Here is a 12,635-nt window from a genome sequence, read left to right as displayed (position 1 = left end):
AATTTCTAACACATGGTGTTAACATTCTATTGAAGAGAGATACAGTAAACAGATACATAAATAAATATATGATGCTACATCATAGTTGGAAGAATTCTGATAACTTCAAACCTTCCATGAGATATATAGTAAAAGATTGCTTTAGGATATTTCATAAGTTTTCTTCTTTTAGTAAATATAGAAACTTTAGATAACCACAAGGAAGAAAAGCAACTTGTCCAACTTGACAAAAAGCAAATTTACCTATAATCTCACTGTGCTATCCTATGAGCTCACCAACTTGATATTTGGGGCAGGAGGAGAGTATTGTATTTGGTATTTTGCTTTTCGTTACTATTTTCTGAGCATTTTTCTGTGTTGCTAATAGTTTTCAAAAATAAGTTTTTAGTAGCCATGAATATAACAGGCTATATACAAACAATGTTAATGTTTTTATTATTTTTGACAAACTTTATGATTATAAATTGAATTTATATACATAAATCTTTATGTAAATTTATGTACATAAATTTTTATCTGCATATCTGATTATATAATTAGGAGAAGGTACATAAAGTGGAATTACTTGGTGTATATGTGTGTATATTTTATGATACTGGATGTATGTTGCAAAATAGGCCTATACAAATGTTACATTTTCTTACTATTATTATAGTATTGTTACTGTTGTAACAGTATGGGACATTAAGTAGACTTACAACCTCAGCCCAAACTGCACCTTGGTGTTATTTTAAATTACATATCTGTATACTGGTAAGGTCGATGTTTTAAAATAGGTTTAGTATACACTTACCTTTCCTTAGTGAATTCCTTGTCATTTGCTCTTTCTCCTTGTTTCCTCTTAAGCCATAAGAATTTTTCTTTTGATATATGAGATATTTTCTGTATGAAACATATATCTGTTGCAGTTTTTCCAAATGGTCATTTATACTTATGCTTTTATGATAATTTACATTTGAGAGTATTCTTATGCATTCAATCTTATTGATATTTTGGGGGTGGTGATTGCTTCTATTCCTCTTATTCTTAAAAAAACTTCTGGGGCACCTGGGTGGCGCAGTCGGTTCAGCGTCCGACTTCAGCCAGGTCACGATCTCGCGGTCCGTGAGTTCGAGCCCCGCGTCGGGCTCTGGGCTGATGGCTCAGAGCCTGGAGCCTGTTTCGGATTCTGTGTCTCCCTCTCTCTCTGCCCCTCCCCCGTTCATGCTCTGTCTCTCTCTGTCCCAAAAATAAATAAAAAAACGTTTAAAAAGAATTAAAAAAAAAACTTCTTCATCAGTAAAATATTTCTTGTATTCTTCTAGTTTATTTTTTTAAATAATTTTATTTTTTATTTAGTTCTTTAATCTTTGTGTAGCTAATTCTGGTGCGGTGAGGGTTAATTTGAGCCTTTTCCAAGTTGTTTATTTTCTCACTACCATTTGTTAATAAAATAATCTGTGCTTTTCCATGTAGGTTTGTGATACTTTTTCATTTGTTAAATTTACACACACACACACACACACACACACACACACACACACACACACGGGTCCGTTTCAGAGGTTGCATTAATCTGAAAGATTCTGTTTTTAAGATTGGTGGTAGTTGGGGTCGGGGGTGATGGTTCCTGTACTTTTTGTCCCAGGTGTTACAAAATTACAGTAATTCTTGGTATTGTCTTGATGGAACGGGGGAAAGCGGCGGTGCGGAGGCACTTAGGACCCAGGGGAAAGCCAGGCTTGGTATAGAAGGACAGAGTCTCCGGCGCACACGCCTCCTACCAAAATCACAGCCCCGTGGAGCCGGGGCTCTCATTCACAGCTTTCTAGAGAAATCTGAGCCCGAACCTGCCAGAATAGGGGATCTCACCCACTCAGCTCAGCAGCGAGGACACCTGCAGAAACACATTCCTAAAGCAAGGCTGAGCGGCTGTGTGAAGGTATTTGTTGCCTTTTTTCTCCCTTCTGTATTTGCAGCGCCTCCCCGCCTTTCCCCCCAGCTCTTGCGATGCCATGGCTGCGGCGTTTCAGCACTTCGGTGCGTGGACAGCTCCCATCTGCAATCCCTCCGCACTCCAACCCTCCCGCACCCCACTTTCCACGCCTTCGCGGTCCATCCTCCTCCTCCCGGCGCCCGCTCAGCCTGCGCTCCCTTACACCATCAGCACCCCCATCTCTCCACCATCACCGTCATGATCTCCACCATCACCAGCGCCGTAACTACAGTCCACACAACTGTGTCTTGTCACTTAGACAAAGCCCGAGGTCCTCAGGGTAGAGCAAGAGAACCCAAGTTTTCAGGCGCAGGAAGGAAAGTTCAGGTGTACGACACCCTGGAAAACAAAGAGACGCCTGCTTGAGAGAAAGGGAAAGTGAAGCCAGGACAGAGAGAGACCCTGAACAGGGGGACAGATGGGGCACTTGCCAGACACCAGCAGTTAGCCAGCTGCCTTTCAGCAGATTAGGGGCTGTTTTGGTTAGTTCAGCAAATTAACATGGCCTGGGGTATAGTGTTATTCCAGCAAAACAGATATGTAAGCTCAATCTGTGTTTCTGGTTTTCCAATGGAGAATCACCAGGAAGCAGGGTGGGGGTGACTGATGACTCATATTCACCCACACGCCAATTTACCTTCCTAAGCGTTTATTACAGAAACTCTGGAATTAAGTTTTTTACTGAAATGTTTTGTAAAATGGAGACCCCCAAAGATGAACTCTGTGGCCAGAGTAAAAATTAAAATGTTGATGATGATAACCTAACAAATGTGGCTCTCATTGGAAAGTGCTATTTGTTCCAGGGTCTCTTCCTGTCTAGTTATTTCATTTCGGTTTTCCAACCTTAAACCTCTCTTTGAGGCAGAGAAGATAGATCCCTTGGCCAAAAGGCCAAAGTAGTAAGGATATTCAGAGCAGATGGCCTGTCTTTGTTCATCACTAGTCAAGGACTGACTCGGATTTGGAAGGCGAGATTTTTGTGTGCTTTCTCAGTAATCAGGCGATAACACCATTTTCCCATAATAGTAAAGGGTAATAGAGTGCAAAAATTGAAAAGGCATTTTATGTAACTATGTTCTGCTGGGCTCTGCTTTTAGAGTGCTATCATTTTCTATCTCAGCTGAAGGGAAGTTGGAACATCTTTCAAATATCCGGAAGGTCCAAACCCAAGTCATAGCACCTCTTTAATTTATCCAGGATCATCTCTTTTATAAGAGTTAACAAACATCAGAAAATAAGAACTTGAGCCTGTCAGAAATGAAAATCTTTCAGTGAATACCCATTTAATCAATTATTACTGAAGAGCAAAGTATTGGGTGGGTTTTTTTGTTTGCAAATTATTTTTCATAAAAATAACAAAATAACATCTTAATTAAAAATGAAATGGATCGTGTTTTCATATGAAAATAATGTCTTAATTAAACAATTAAGTTTAAACCAGAGCACAGAGAAGGCTTATTTAAAAATCACTCTTGTACATTTATTCTGCTTTCCTTAAAAAAAAAAAAAAAAAGAGTCAATGAAGCAAGTTTTGTCTAAACTGGCTTGCTCATTTTGTCAAAAATAAAGCTAGTCAAAAACAAGTATCTTCTGGAAGAAGTTTTGAGGAAAAATTCACACCAAATACTCTTCTGGAATGAAGAAGAGTAGATTTTGTCAAACGGTACTTGCCGCTATTAATTACATAAATACTGGCATAATTCAATTTGCCTCTAAAATTCACTCACTTTTGAACTCAAACTAAAAAAACTAGTGAAAATATTTGGTGAAATATTTGCTCATTTATATACTGTCTTTAGATTGGTAATATCCACAGTAAAAAAAAGACCCCTCACATCCCGAAGAAACAAGATTCTTAATATACCCTTATCTGTTTGCAAAGAATGGTTCATCCCAGATAATTTTTTAAAGTGTACATATTGCCTGTTCTAGCTGCTTCAAAACAGAAACTCAGGCCAGGAATCCAGTGCCTCTAATGCTGCTGCCTTCCTGTGCTTAATACAATTTCCTGAGGTTGGGGAAAATTCAAAACAATGCTGCTTCGGTGAGATTTACAGGCATCTGTCTCAGAAGTGATGCCTTTCTCTGATGAAATATTATGCTAGGCTTATTAATTTTTATAAAGTGCTCCTATCCTGGCTGCTTCTTTTATTCTTTCTTCTATTAAGGGCTATTTCACTTTTTTCGTATTTTCAGTAACATAACATTCTCATTTTTATAATGGATTTAAAGGTGAACAGAAGACATATTTCCCATCACAGTGGCATCATACATTTTTGTAGACATGTTCACAAAGGGCACATCCTTTTGGAATCATGGAGTGCAAAGCTGGTAAATTTTTATTTCCCAAACGGGGGACTCAGGAACTCTTCAGAGCTAGTGGTGTCTTCTCACTTTTGCAAGCTTTACAAAAAGACACCTTATTAACCCTGAGAAGTCTATTCATGACTTTACACACACTTCCTCAAAGCAGAGTCATCCTTAGTAAATGGATTCAGACTTATTTGGATCTTCTCTCCTTTCCTGTTACATAGTTACTGAGACAGGAGGTAACATAGCAAAACGAATATAAAAACTACGAAGTTTGGTCCCATGTAGTCAGCCCAGAAATACCCCTCAACATTGCCAAGAGAGATCTTTTCCTACATTACACCCTTCTCCCAAATTTTGATAATTTTGATCATTGTTCATTTTATCCAGATTTCAGTGTAATACATTTGTTTCAGGAGAAGATCCACAATGTGAATTGCTGCAAGTCTGTAACCCCCTAACGTCAATCCCAAGTGTTGTATCTCTCTAGATAGAACCATGCTTACCTTTCTAGCCAAGTTTGTCTTCGCTAAAGCGAAGTTTGTCTTTGGTTTGATTCTTCATGGATGTGGAAATCAACTGGACACTCACCTTCCCTCAAACACCTTTCATTTATTCAGTTAATAAGTTCATTATTGTTCACTACCTCTGCTACCCTTCACAGCCCTTTATCATCTCTTCTCTGGCCAGGTGCTCTCCCTTTTCATGGACATGTTTCGGCAGGAGAAAGTTTTCTGTGTAGGCAGCTAACTTTCTATGAGCCTTTCTTCTTCCTGATTTCTGAGCCAGCAGGAATTTTCCCCATATGTGTTTTAAGATGATTGCTCTTGTCTTCTGGACCCTTTTAACCACATCTCCAATTTATTGATATTATGTAAGCCAACTTTCTCCACCTCTTCTCCTTAAAATCACATCATGTCAATTCAGCTTCTGTTATTGGTCAAATGTCTTGCCTAAAGCTCCATACCTTTATATGTCTTAAGTTACATAGTGTATTCAGTGTTCATTATGTTGTAGTTTGGGAGGAAGGGAAGTCCTGGGCCTGGGAATGGCGGAAGGGCTCCCATCATAGGTTTTACGAGTAAGAGAACTCTAGTCTGATGTGTGATCAAAATAACACAAAATAGACAAAACATGAGATTCTCCTCTTTTTCTCTCTCTTCCTTCTTTTTCTCCCTTCCTTTCTCTTAGCATTTCTTGCTTACCCCACTCCTTCCTTTCTTCATTGTTTTCTGTTTACATATTAGAGCACACAAGCACATGTACAATTAATGGAGTGAGCGATCTGACAAACTTTTATGAGCATTGGTATTCCAAAAGGAGTGAGATACTGGATGTGCTTTTAGTCTCCTGTTGGACACAGTAGCACTGTTTTTCACAGACAGGGTGAGCTTGACCTCACAGGTAATTAACCTACCTTCTCAATCCTTTTGATTCACTGCAAATCCTCTTGAGCAGTGCTTCCCAAACAAGGTACATACAAATTGCCTGGGAATTCTGGTACCCGTTCAGCAGGTCTAGGTGGGTACTGACATCCTGTATTCCCAATAAGCTCCTGGGTCCTGCTGATGCTGCTGATCCATGGACTACACTTTGAGAAGTAAAGGCAACAAACAATTTCCTTCTTTTTAAACATTTCCACCTTAATATCTGATTAACAAATAATGGCACTCATACTAAAACAAAACAAGAACCATCCTGGGATCTAAGACAATAACAGCTTAGAAATTATAACTGTAGTTGAGGAGAAAGTTATACAAATAACCCCTTTCTTCCCACCTCACCCTTATGCACCTTGTGTTCTATGTTGACCTCGAAGTCTTCTTAGCTTTGATTCCTGTGGCCAACATCATCTGCCTAATCACATCTAGAAGGGTCCCAGTCACATAGAATGCTGGGGAAAACAGAGAGGAAAAGAAAGCAAGTGGCTTTAGTGGCCATCTTTGGGTGAACCCTGCCTTTCTTACATTTTTCCAGATCTTCTTCCTCTAAAGAGTCTATTCTTAGAGAAATACCCTCTTCCCTTGATGAGAGAAGAGTCACATGTTTGTTTGTTTTTTCCTTTCCCTCCTGCTGATACTCCTAAGAAGCGCAACTAAAATTAAATTTTAAATTGGGGCATTGACTGCCAGTGACTTCTTATGGGGATAGTTTAATAGCATAGAAAAAGTTCTAGTCTAATTTTCTACATCTTAATACATTTTTCCCTGTAGATTGTCTTTATTTAACATACAGTGAGGTATAAGGTAAACACTACTTCAACTAAATACCCTTCTACAGTGAAGAGGCAGAAAAGCCCCATGCCTTCTTTACAAGTTGTCTTTTCCATCAACTCCTTGAATTATTTTTCCCAAAGCAAACTAAAAGAATAAAAGTCGTATAGCTTGTTCTAGAACAAAGGTCACAATCGTTTGTCAAAAGGTCCATCTTCAGCGTCCCAGACTACTCTAATTCTGACCTGGCATTTATTTTGGGTACAGGTTCCCAGTGTCTCTACTCTGATGGAACTCATTCCAATTTACTCTTAATCTTTCTTGTGGGAAGAGCAAATGAGAGAAGATGACTGTGTGCTTAGTTGCTATTTTAAAGGGTGCCAATGGAGTCAACACAATGAATATTTATATGGCAAGGGTAAGCCCTGGGCTAAGATTGAGCTAAAGGTGATGGACATTCGACCGTGAGCCAGGGGCTAAATTCTGGTCACACTGTACTTTCAGATGATTAAAGGTCTCCCTTTTATCCTTCTAGACTTCTCTCCCTGCCCCTGGTATAAGTAGTTCATAACTGCAAGTTGGGTAATGTTTGAGAGAACATTGATGGACTAGGAACCATTCTGTTACTCCCAGGATTTATGTTCTTTTGCCAGTACTTATGCAGAGAAGTCATACAAGCCCTAATGGTCAGTTTCAAATTCATCATTTGGAAAAAAGACTCTTTTCTATTTAGCACCAAAGAATATTATAATCAGCCAGCCTCTAAGATTAAATGTAGGTGCCACTGGCAGTAAGGGAGCTTATCATCTTTCGGAAAAGATTTCAAATACAGTTGTACTTAAAAAAAAAAGATTTTTGCTCACTGTGATTTTCAATTTTTGTCTAGATGTATCAGCAGCATCTATTTTTATTTCATTCAGTATAAAAATTCCTTTCAGCATTCCTAGGGGAAAAACATAGTTAAAAATTTTGAAGTGAGATTTTAGAAAGGTGAAGAGTCATTGGGGTTAACTTAATTCAATATTCATTTAAAATCTGGAAACATAATTTTCACACCTACTAATGAATGAGGTAGTTGATTAGACTTTCATGTGGAAAGTTTTATCTCTGAGATTCATTTTTCATTTTTTTCTCATAAAAACAAATGTGGGTATAGTTTCTCACTTATATTTATATTAATTTAAATTTATGTGTACTTAGAAGGATTCTTTGTATTACCAAGAACATCCCAATGCAATAAATATTTGAAGTATTTTCATTATTTATTGATGTTCTTATATTTCCAACAGTATCTAGGCTTCATAGATTTTATCTTTCTGGTCGTGACAACAATATACTCTTTCCTCCCCAGATCTGGCCAACTTTACAACATCCTTTAAATGATCTTCCTTAGGACTGGTGGGGTGTGGGTGTGTGCCTGTTGTGTGAGTGAGTCATTGTGAGGGGACAAGTGGTGTAGAGAAATCACCTACACTGAGTGGCAGGGCAAGGTCATTGATAGAACATGGGCTTTATGTCAGGTGGACTGAGGTGTGAATCTTCATTCTTCTAGCTATAATTAATCTATCTAAACCTCAGATTTATCCTCTCATATAATAATTAACAACCCGGCTTTAAAGATTGGTGTGGAGATGAGATCATAGAACATCAAAGCTGTAGGCACATAATAAGTACTCAACAAATATTTGTTTCCTCATGGCCCGAGTTTTTAACATTAGTTTATTATCTGACTTAAGACCAGTGCTTAGTTGTTCTAAGACTCAGTATCTTTTTATTTACCTGGAAACGACAAAATTATGGTATCAACAAGATTACAGTAAGTGTAAAATGGAGCTTTTTATTTCCAAAGCACTTTTACCTACATCAGTTCACATGGTCCTCAGCATCTCCTAAAGAATTCTTTTTCTTCTACTTCTTGCAGTATCACTGTAACAATGAAGAAAGACAATTGGTGTAAAATGCTTTGAGATAATACATACACATGTACATAGTCTGTAGACAAGATCTGGTTATTGGCTTATATTTAATGTGCGTTTCTGAAGATAATGAAATAAATGAAAGTAATAAATTATAACATAACCAAAATCAATTTTATTTCAATTATTTTGCTTTCTGAAATGACTTTTCCACCTGGATTCTTTAGTTCATAAATACTAGGATATATGTTTATAGGTATGTGTGTGTGTGTGTGTGTGTGTGTGTGTGTGTGTGTGTGTGCGTGCGCTGAATTTTGCATAAGGGAATACACAAATAGATCTTTTCTAATGGAAACTTGAGAGGAAGTGAGAATCTTAAATCTATGGATGCCATGATTTCAAATATCACAATACAAAGATTCTTCTTTTCTCTCTCTCATACAAAATACTACTACTTAAATGTGTAGTTTATTAGAAAAAACATGCGTTAGAAGTGGAAGTTAGCTCCTATGTTGGGCTCCCTAGGGCACATGGTGAGTTACTCTCCATGTATCTGTAACAATGTCTAAAAAAAGAATCATTTGGGACCCAAACAGCAATGGGAAAGGTGGTTTCTGAGGCCCACATGCATCTATCTGAAGTACCCTTTTTGATTATCAAGCACATTTCAGTCCCCGGATCATGTTTCGCACTCTGCTAGGCATGGCAAAATATCAATCCTTCAAATAGAATGGTAAGATCTTTGATCTGGCATTTTAGCCAAAGGAACATACATAAAGGAAGAGCAAAAGTTTGCGACAGCTGGAAAAGGCATCGACAGCTAGATTTTTTAAACAGCTTTAGTCATCTTCTGGCGAAGAAACAAGGACAACACTAGACTTCTGTAAGGTATGGTATTAGGCTACCGAAGAATGTCTGTCAACTCCTTCAGCACATTTAGGCTTATAGAGTGGTAAATCTAGAAGGAATTTTAGTAAAGGACAGTAGGGTTCTGAGAGGGAAGGTGACTCACTGAAGGTCACGCAGCTCTTAAGTAGTAAATATTAGAACCTCTTTGCTACACATAAGAGGCAGAACAGCACAGTAGAAAAGAGCATGGGACTGGAGAAAGATTACTTGGTCTTGAACCCAATATCTGCCAGCTAGTAGCTGTGTAACCTTGGGCAACTCATTTTACCTCTCTATGCCTCAGTTCCCTCACCTGAAAAATGCAGACAATAATATACTCTTCTCATACAGTTCTAAAGATTAAAGAATGTAATATATAAATAGAGAGTATTAAGTGCCTGGGACATAATAACTACAGTTATAATAAATTGGAAATTAAAGCTCTTATTAGTTAGTATTCATACCCCTAGGACAGAAAACGACTCCTACTTCATGTGATACCAAGTCCAATGTATCCCTTTATACTTGTTTGACAAATTTAGAAAAGTTGAATGAGAACCAAGTCCTTCATGTGAACAGAAGATGACAGTCAAGTGAAATGCTGCGTCCTGGAGAACGTTCTTGAACGGCATAGCATTTTTAACGTTAAATATTATCAATTGAAGTTGTTCTTTAAGTAGTAGTTTATTCAGAGATCTGAAGTGAAGGATTTGCCTTTAATGGAAAATATCTGTTTCATCCTGAGTATGAAACCCAGCGACCCTAGCTTGGGTTCTCTCCCCAGAAGCTTCTACTGTATGCTGAGGACAGAATAAAGATGTAGATTGAAGCAAATTTATTTCAGTTATTATAGATTGGAGGCATAGCTATGTGTGGAAGCAGGCCATGAAAAATGCAACCTCCGCTCTCTCCTTGAACCCATAGTAATTTATTTCAGAAACATTGTGGAGTTCCCTGAACTATAAGGTGTTTAACTTGCTCCCAGAGCCTTTAAATCTTCTGAAGGGGACAAGCTATTGCTATGACTTGTCTAAACGTCCTGTGCCATGGCTTGGAACAGGGACCATCACCGAGCATGCTTCAAGGAGGCAGTGATCTGAAGGACAACGTGCCTAGGCTAAATTCTCCTAGGAAATTAAGTTAGCTGCAACACTGTCATTTAAGGAAAATGGTTCCAGAGGCATCCAACGGAATGGGAAGCAACTCACTCATTGAAACAATGTTTTGACTACCTTCTTTACGCATTTACTCTCTATATTTTTCGGGCACCTATGCCCCAGTAGACACTGTGTTGGGTGCTGAGGATAGATGGTGAGCGTGACAAAGGTGCTCCACCCATGGAGCTGACACTCTCTGTGCCAGGCCCCGTACTGGGGATACACAGATGAGCGGGATCCAGCTCTTCTCCACAAAGAGTTCAGAGGAAGAAGCGGGGGAGGAATGGCAGTGAAATGATGCGGTCAGGGCTGTGAGGCTACCAGTGACCTGTGAAGGTCAGGGAGGCTTCCTAGAGAAAGCGATGTCCAAGATGACTCCTGAAGGGCAAAGAGGAGTTCGTCAGTGGTTGTTCTTTGCCAAGGTCCTGAGAGGTGAGGAGAAATGTCAAGTGACTCTGTGTGGCTACTTGGCCAGATGGTGAATCTGGAGAGAGATAGGCACCACACGGCGAAGGGTCTTAAAAACCTTATCACATAGTTTTATACTTTATCCTAGGACAATTGGACAGTTCAAGGAATGACATGAGCAGATTTCAATTACAATACAGAGAATGGACGAGAGAAGGGCAAGTTTGGCAGCAAAGGTGCCATACGGAGAATGTTGCAGGGCTAAATAGACAGTGTGAGATTGGATGGAAAAGATGGGCAGATTTAAGAAATATTATGGAAGTAATTGTCTGGAAGTGGGCAATAAGGGAGAGAGTGGAATAATAGTGGACTCCCAGGTTTTTAGAATGGAAGCTGCACAGACAGTGACTTTAGTCACTAAGGGATGGAGGTGGAAGGACAAATTCAAGATGAGGAACGATGGTTAGTTCAGGTTTAAGCATATGGAGTCTGTGGTGTGTAGAAGATGTGTCTGTGAGGTTGCTGAAAAGGCAGTTGGATATGTAGCCTGGAGACCGAGAAAGAGCTATAGACTGAAGTTATATTACACGTAGGCGGTCACATCTTGGGGCAAGATCCTGGAAACGCCCAGTAAAGCGTTCACAGAAAGAGAAGAGGGAGCAGGGATCAACACTGCTAAAAGAAAAATCACGGTGTCTGGAGTTAGAGAAAGAGAGTGGGAGAATGGGGGAGAGAGTTTTAAGAAGGATGAAGTCAGCAATATAAAATATTGATAGGGGTCACCCATAAAGAGTACTGAAATTTGTCTATTGGATATAGGAACAAAAATATCATCACTAGTAGGGTGACCATCTTTCTGGGTTTGCTTAGAATTGTCCCAGTTTATAGCTATTGTGCTAGCATTATTATTATTATTAGCACCCCCTCGTGTCTAAATTTGGATAATAAATTATATGATCTTCCTGGTCAGTTCGTTGGTGGGAATAGTAAGGACATATTGCTGTGAGTGTAGGGATGAACTAGAAAAGGAGACATCAAACAAGGGAATTTTCTGAACGGCTTTTGTAAGGCTACCAGACAGGGAATTTTAACATCAGATGGGTGTTGAACGAGATGGGTTTGGCAGTTTCTTCCAATCCTGGGAATAGTTCGTAGCATTATTTTCCATTTACAATCCTAAGTCCTTAAAATTAGTGAAGCTCAAGACTTTATTCTATTTCTTGTTTTTGCACATTGCAGAGCTATATGCCGTTTTCTTACAAACTGTTTTACAAAGCCAACATTTTACACATCGAATTTCTATTACTCCCTCATCTTGACAATGAATACCAGTTACTTTAACTATTCTTCATCTCCCCTATACCACAATATAAAACAGAAATGTGTGAGTTGACTGTCTCCCTTAAGAACTAACTGGTCATTCTAAATTAAGCAGAAGAATAATTTTGTCTTTTACATTATTTTGTATGATAAAACATTACCAATAATAACTAAGTTGGGAATAAATATTCTTCCTCTGATTGCAGATACTGTCGACCTAGGAAAGCTAGGAAAAAAATATGCCTTCAAGTTCATTTACACCTAGTATGTCTTCTGATTTTTAGAACTTCCAGATCATACCAAACAAATATCTGAAGGCATTAAAATATGAATTTATATTTAAAATGAGGAAGATGTAAATAATATAGATGTCCTTCTGTATACCGTTTAGGTGTAGACATCTTAAGAGATACGTATGAGGAGATTAAAACAATCATCATAAGTAAAA

General features: G+C 38.6%; 1 protein-coding gene across 1 annotated transcript in view; it reads left to right on the top strand.

Moving 5' to 3' along the window:
* The first annotated feature begins 1,734 nt into the window (after nucleotides 1-1,734).
* CLVS1 (clavesin 1) overlaps nucleotides 1,735-12,635 on the top strand; it is a 172,668-nt gene continuing 161,767 nt past the window's right edge. The window contains exon 1 of the mRNA XM_040487718.1: nucleotides 1,735-1,921. The gene's annotated coding sequence lies outside the window, so the exon portion shown is untranslated. The remainder of the gene's footprint in view (nucleotides 1,922-12,635) is intronic.

Source organism: Herpailurus yagouaroundi, unplaced genomic scaffold, assembly GCF_014898765.1.
Source record: "Herpailurus yagouaroundi ecotype Mexico unplaced genomic scaffold, PumYag 165, whole genome shotgun sequence".
Lineage (NCBI taxonomy): Eukaryota > Metazoa > Chordata > Mammalia > Carnivora > Felidae > Herpailurus > Herpailurus yagouaroundi.
Note: the sequence above shows the minus strand (reverse complement) of the source record. Positions and strands in the feature narration are given on the sequence as shown.